The 6,245-nt window shown below is 43.3% G+C and overlaps 1 protein-coding gene across 1 annotated transcript in view; it reads right to left on the reverse strand.

Annotated features, from left to right (window-relative positions):
- LOC110534031 (serine/threonine-protein kinase PAK 3) overlaps window positions 1-1,854 on the reverse strand; it is a 54,593-nt gene extending 52,739 nt beyond the window's left edge. Inside the window, exon 1 of the mRNA XM_021618666.2 lies at window positions 1,628-1,854. The gene's annotated coding sequence lies outside the window, so the exon portion shown is untranslated. The remainder of the gene's footprint in view (window positions 1-1,627) is intronic.
- Between the last annotated feature and the right edge of the window lie 4,391 nt (window positions 1,855-6,245).

The raw sequence follows: 6,245 nt of genomic DNA on the forward strand, positions 1-6,245 counted from the left end.
CCTAAGGACAACTGTGACAAGAGGTCTTCAGTTTCACTAGATAATACTGTAGATAAACAGCTGGTATAATCATAGTGTTTATATGGCTCTACATGAATAGGTAAAAGAAAACAGAGGGAATTAGAATGGCCCGCTGGATCTATGTTTACTTGTGATGAGAGAACTTTCACACACACAAAAAAATAAGAGCTCCTCTTAAAAGCTGAAGTGGTTCCTAATTTTATGGGCCATGCTGATAGCAACAATGAGGGTATGTGAGGGTTAGAGGTTGTTCTAGTTCTGTGTAATTGTTGTCAGTGAGGAGCAGAGAGAGATGGAGCAGGTGTTCGGGTGGATATTGAATAGATGTAACACTCCTGATCAACACTACAGCCCAACACACACACACATACACATACACACACATGGATTAGCACCCATTCCCACATCCTCCTCTTCCTTACTCCACTGTCACCCAGATGCCTTCCCAGCATCCTTTTTTAAAGAGAACAGCTTTCCCAGAAGGTTGTGCTTCACACAAACATGGGGATGACTGTGCGTCCAGGAAGAGGTGGAATCTCTCACCCGTCCTCTCAGCCCTACTCTATCTTGCCCTGACACAAGCGTGTAAATGAACAGCAGCCGATTGTGATGGATAGAATGGATAGATGACTGACTGACCCAATCCCACTCCCTCCCTCACTGAGGCAGGATCGCTCAGCTCCCACAGGAGCAGCCCCCCGCCCCCATCCCTGTCAGGTGACCAGACGCTGTATATCTCCCTGTGTCACCACAGCCGGCAGGGCCGCCATGAAAGAACTCCACACATACATGTTTAAAGCAGGAGACAGACAGAGCCTCATCACACACAGCTCTCTGTGTCTATGTGTGGATAGAGGGAAAAAAATCAATAATCTAAAAAAACAACCTCTCTAAAACAGTGGGGCGAGAGGCAACAGCCCAGAGATAACAAAGGGCCATCCCTTTGCACATAATAACCATCCATCACTCCCCATCCCCGTCCACAGCTTCTACGGCTCAGATCCATCCGCCAGCTTCGCACAGCCTCGCAAAGCCTCGAACAGCCTCGAACAGCCTCAAACAGCCTCAAACAGCCTCGCACGTTAGCACCCAAAATAGCATTTCCTCTTTTTGTTACCGTGTTGCCACTGCAGCTGCTGCTTTGCTACAGGGCTGGCACACACACACACACACACACACACACACACACACACACACACACACACACACACACACACACACACACACACACACACACACACACTCTCACGGCTCTAACAAACGCGACCGATTCATGCTCTCACATCAACAAAGATGCTTTTTTGGAAACACAAGGGTGGTGGGGTCCATAAAATCCAGGAAAGGAGGGAGGGGGTGGCAGGTTGATAACATTGAGCTGGCCAGTAATGGCATTGAAAGCCAATCCACACAGATGCAGGCATCCATTTCCTCTCTCTCTGTGATAAGACACAACGTAGATAAACACAGCTGCCTTCTCCTCCTCCTCCTCTCTAGCAAGGCAGAATGCAGGGATGAAGGAAATAAGGCTACAAAGCACCCCCTACATGCACAGCCCACCTCCTTCTCATATCCACATATCCTATCGCATACACAGACAAGGGATTACCTGAAATATGTCTTGACATTCTCTTGTTCGGTGTGTCGCCTTTGGATCCAGTGTTCTGGTAGGTTCATCCTTAACTGTTAAGTCCTATTGACAGTTTACAGGCAGGATTGCCATTCTCTTGTCAGACCGGTTCCTGACCCTAAACTCAGCCTTGTTCGGCAGGCTGGACGCTTCACTGGCTGCTCACTGTTCCCTAGCTCATGATGTCATCCGCCTTGCTCAGTCCATTGGCTGGGAGGTGGCATATTAATGAAGGCTGCAGCTCTAGGGGGGAGGAGGCAGAGCGAGAGAGGCAGACACAGTTGGTATTTTGTTTCACAGACCAAACTAGCTCAGCGAGAGACAGGAGGAAGGGTGGATTATATTTCAATATCTATCTCTTTTTATCTACCACTCTCAAGTCTGAATGGCTAAAACATTTTCCTCCTTATTTTGCTAGCTCTAACTTTACTTACATGTAGTACTTCCCAGAAGTGTGCACATTACATATTGACATACAGTAACGATACCAATTATTTCTGTGTTATTTCTTACGGCAAGAATTCGACCTGCATCGATTAACACTCAGTTGGAAATAGTTTCAATATATCAGGTTTCATTTAAATGCTATCAATATCATGCTGCATAAATGTGTTGACTATTTTATTTACAGTTCCCTTACAGTTCCTGGACCCTGCCAGTCGTATGGTCTATAACCATAGTGGACTGTAGTTGTCCCCCAGACAGAGGAAGGCAGCTAATGTAGACTGTGCTTTCTCTCTTTGCAGCCTCACCAGTCTCTGATAGATGCTATTTATCAATTCAAATCAATTCAAGGCGCTTTATTGGCATGGGAAACATATGTTAACATTGCCAAAAGCAAGTGAAGCAGGTAATAATTACATAATAATTAGGTAGATAATCATTTCTCTCTCTCGGACTTCCTGGACGGGCGGTGATGACAAACCACAGACTCACTCCATTTGCCCTAATTTGCCTATGATGTCATCTTTTTCCCCCTTGCTCACCTGTGATTGGCTGGCTGGCTCAGCATCTGCTCAGATCTCAAGGCTAGTGCTTCTTGCTGGAGGTGGAGACCTATACCAGGCACTCTGAATCACAGCTGGTTGTCGTGACAACCCGTGTAACGTCGATTCCTCATTGAAGACTAATAATATGGCTGTGCTGTGACAGTGTTCACTCAAATGGAGGACAGAGCCCTTGAGGAGGCCCCCTCTTCCTTCTGATGCCTTATGGAAACCTCCTCTAGTGTGGCATAATAGAAAATATCTCCACGATGGCCTTATCATTTATATTGATCATTGTGGGCGTGGAGGAGAAATTGTGATTTGGTGAAATATCAGAATCCCAGAAAGAATCAGGATCCCAGAAAGTATGGGTTTAATTATGTGAATGAAGAACATTTTGAGGATTTATTATACAAAACGACAGCATGGTAAAATAGGCTGAGGTTTATGTATGGCTTCACGTGATTGGAATATAACTGACATCACACATAAGCTGCAGCAGACTAAATCCATACCTACAAAAATGGATTCTAAATATAGATATTGAGAAGGAAATGTATTTTCAAAGTCTGCGTTTCTTCTATGGCTTCGGCGATTGATTTACGTAGACAATTAAGTCAACTAGCTGAGAGCTTTCTTTGGAGCATAAGCCCAATCATCCTGACAACAATGAGATACATAGACATAGTGAAAACCCCGGTGACATCATTTGCATCGCTTATATCCTGGTTAGGTTGCTACCTAATAATAAACTAACTGACTAGGTTCTGTTTTACAACGAGCTACAGTATTTCGAAAGACTAAAAACAGAGCTGATTCATCTAAGCAGCAGAGAGAAAATACCAGACCCCATGTTTGATTTATATTTAACAGTAACATTCAGACACTTATTTTAGTACACTGATGCAGAGAGATGAAGGGGATTTAGTCTGTCGCCGTACAGTCTCAACTAAGGTTATTTTAAAATTATCAAACTAAAACTGCACAACTGAAACTCCCATCCACTATGCATTTTTGTTCACACAAAAATACAGTTGCGACAGGGTTTATTGATGTGAACTGCACCGCCCTTGTGAATTATAAGAACATTGACACAATCAATCCATCCAACTCCCAGAGAAATGACACGGACACAGCAAAATGTACTTTCATTAGGGTATATGCAGGAGTCCCACTCAGTTGGTTGTGCCTGAAACCAAAGTAATGGTTCTCTCATTGATTCAGTTATTAAGCTCTCATCACCCTCTGTCCACATGGTCACCTCCTATAGCCAGCTGTAACCAAACCCAGCACTGCCTCTGTAGTAATGACAGACGAACGGACGGACAAGACAAGACTGTACTGCGGTGCATTACAATTATCTTGACCAAACCGTTTTTCCAAAAAGTGAGATGTGGTTAACTGACTTAGGGTCTAAGAGAGGGTTAAGTCTATAGGGGAAAGAGTATGGTATGGGGAGTTGGGTACCTTTGAGAGATGGCTGGTGACGAGACAGTTCCCAGCTTGATTCCATGAAAGACGACACAGGTGTTCTTCAGCAGCAGACAGCATGGAGACAAAATAAGAGTTTTCCCTGATGAAATAAGACTAGAACAAGAATGAATTGTTTACATCGTGCTCCGGGGAATGTGTTTTCTATGAGAAAATAAGTGCTAAAACTATTTATATCTAAGTATCATGGGGCTAAAACTCACTGTGCACAACATGAGGACTCTTCTTTACTCTAACAGTGAAAACATGGCACATTACAGAGAATGAGACCACTACACTGACAGATAATTATCAGCAATATCACACCATCTCCCCTGGTGCTGGGAAAGACAGTCACCCAAATATGCAGCATCATTACACACAACAACAAAAAACACACACATTTTATATTTCTTAGTTGTGTATGATAAATTCTGTATTGTTCACATCACATTTATCTAAGATGTCGTGACTCAAACCAAACCAATTTCCTCTTCCCATCTTTGACAGGAGTGACCGAATGTGAGACTAAAGAGGAATTGGGTGACCTTCAGCAAGACTGATGACCCCCTGAAAGCACCGTGTGTTACAGATGGACACACACCGAATCTAGTGTTCCTCCAGTCCTCCACAGACACAGCCCTTTCACCTGATTTCCCATTATGACTAAATGAGTCCAATAAAGCCCCGATCGAACTGATTCAGCATTATTCTGCCAAATAAACCGAATGTACAAAACATGACAAACACCTTTCCATGACAAAGACTGACCAGGTGAATCCAGGTGAACGCTATGATCCTTTTTTGGGGGTATTTGGTATTTTTTTTCCGGATCCCCATTAGCTGTTGCAAAAGCAGCAGCTACTCTTCCTGGGGATACACACAAAACATGAAACATGACATAATACTGAACATTAATAGACAACAGCTCAAGGACAGAACTACATACCATTTTTTTTTATTACAAAAAGGCACATGTAGCCTACATATCAATACATGCACACAAACTAAATAGGTCAAATAGGGGAGAGGCGTTGCATTATCTGTTTTTTGAAACCGGGCTTGCTGTTTATTGGAGCAATATGAGATGGAACAGAGTTCCATGCAATAATGGCTCTATATAATATTGTATGCTTTCTTACATTTGTTCTGCATTTGGGGACTGTGAAAAGACCCCTGGTGCCATGTCTGGTGGGGTTAATGTGTGTGTCAGAGCTGTGTCTAAGTTGACTATGCAAACAATTTGGGATTTTCAACACATTCATGTTTCTTATAAGAAGAAGTGATGCAGTATGTCTCCCCTCAACTGTTAACCAAGAGAGACTGGAATGCATAGTATTTATATCAGCCCCCTCTGATTACAATGAAGAGCAAGACGTACCGCTCTGTTCTGGGCCAGCTGCAGCTTAACTAGGTTGCAGCACTTGACCACACAACTGGACAATAATCAAGATAAGACAAAACTAGAGCCTGCAAGACTTGCTTTTTGGAGTGTGGTGTCAAAAAAGCAAAGCATCTCTTTATTACGGACAGACCTCTCCCCATCTTTACAACCATTGAATTTACATGTTTTGGCCATGACAGTTTACAATCTAAGGTAACACCAAGTAATTTAGTCTCCTCAACTTGTTCAACAGCCCACCATTCACTACCTGATTCAGCTGAGGTGTAGAACTTACAGTAGGGAATGATTTGTACCAAATACAATGATCTTAGTTTTAGAGATGTTCAGGACCAGTTTATTACTGGCCACCCATTCCAAAACAGACTGTAACGCTTTGTTAAGGATTTCAGTGACTTTATTAGCTGTGGTTGCTGATGCATACAGTATATGGTTGAATCATCAGCATACATGGACACACATGTTTTGTTTAATGCCAGTGGCAGGTCATTGGTAAATATAGAAAAGAGTAGAGGGCTTAGAGAACTTCCCTGCGTTACACCACACTTTACATGTTTGACAGTAGAGAAGCTTCCATTTTTTAAAAAATGTTGAGTACTATTAGATAGATAGCCCTGAATCCACGATATGGCAGAGGTTGAAAAGCCATGACAGTTGAGTGGGTTGAGTGACTGACGTGGTCTTCTGTCTGGGTTGGCGCCTCCCCTTGGGTTGTGCCGTGGTGGAGATCTTTGTGGGC

The sequence above is a fragment of the Oncorhynchus mykiss genome, chromosome 10 (genome assembly GCF_013265735.2).
Source record: "Oncorhynchus mykiss isolate Arlee chromosome 10, USDA_OmykA_1.1, whole genome shotgun sequence".
NCBI classification, from domain to species: domain Eukaryota; kingdom Metazoa; phylum Chordata; class Actinopteri; order Salmoniformes; family Salmonidae; genus Oncorhynchus; species Oncorhynchus mykiss.